A 982-nucleotide genomic window follows, 5' to 3' on the forward strand; every position below is an offset into this window, starting at 1 on the left:
CAAAATCTAAATGTCTTACATTTTTCCCAGACCTCAAAATGGTAACACCTGATAGGGTTTAAACATTGTTGTGGACATAGAACATCTAATTGTGCTGTTTTTGCTATTAAAAGGTGTACTTTTGAGAGCGAAAAACCTGCCAAAACAGGGACAAACGGTCAACGGGAAATCTAAACGGAGAAAAGGGAACTTGGGAATTAACGGAATCAGGCAAAAACATTGAAGGGATTTTTATAGTGCCCTAATGGACTACAGACATTGACTGTCTCTAGACTAAAAACCAAGGCTGCATGTACTGCCTATATTTTGAGGGAAACGCACTGTCCATTATTTGATTTGATCAGGGCAGGGCAGGGCAGCACACAAACTGCATTTAGTCCAATAACAATCCATGATATTATTAGGGTGATAACTAAAAGGCAGTTGCTCCATGACACAAGAGCACGCTCTACTGGGACAAAAAGCTTACAGCACCTGGTATTCCCAGGCGGTCTCCCATCCAAGTACCAACCAGGCCCGACCCTGCTTGGCTTCCGAGATCGGACGAGATCGGGCGTTTTCAAGCTGGTATGGCCGTAAGCTAGGGAACAACTCTTGGTACACTATATAAAGTCAATGTGTCACTCACTCTGAAAGGGACACAGAAACGTATCCACTTTGTGACACAAACTGAAGAAGCTCAACCCTTGCTTACATTTCCAATATATAGATATATATTTGAGTCTTGTTGGGGGGGGGGGGCATATCCTATGTTGATTTATGACAAGTTCATTGACTAGGGCCCTATAAAATAGGCGTTGCGGACCGAATCACGGATTCCAGACATTAAACCGAAATTCAACAATATTCAAACATTTATTGAACTTAGTAAGAAATCAACTAAATCTATTCAACTTGTTAGAAAACGCATTCATTTGCCCAAGTCAATCATAAGACATGAACAAAATGCATCAGTGATTCGTATTTCCATGAACTTTCTGGC

The 982-nt window shown here is 41.2% G+C and overlaps 1 non-coding gene across 1 annotated transcript; it reads right to left on the reverse strand.

The window, feature by feature from the left end:
* Positions 1–462: 462 nt before the first annotated feature.
* Positions 463–581, reverse strand: LOC121566559. Its single transcript, XR_006000931.1, has one exon. It is a non-coding gene; the product is annotated as a 5S ribosomal RNA (ribosomal RNA).
* Between the last annotated feature and the right edge of the window lie 401 nt (positions 582–982).

This window comes from Coregonus clupeaformis, unplaced genomic scaffold (genome assembly GCF_020615455.1).
Source record: "Coregonus clupeaformis isolate EN_2021a unplaced genomic scaffold, ASM2061545v1 scaf1323, whole genome shotgun sequence".
Classification (NCBI taxonomy): Eukaryota; Metazoa; Chordata; class Actinopteri; order Salmoniformes; family Salmonidae; genus Coregonus; species Coregonus clupeaformis.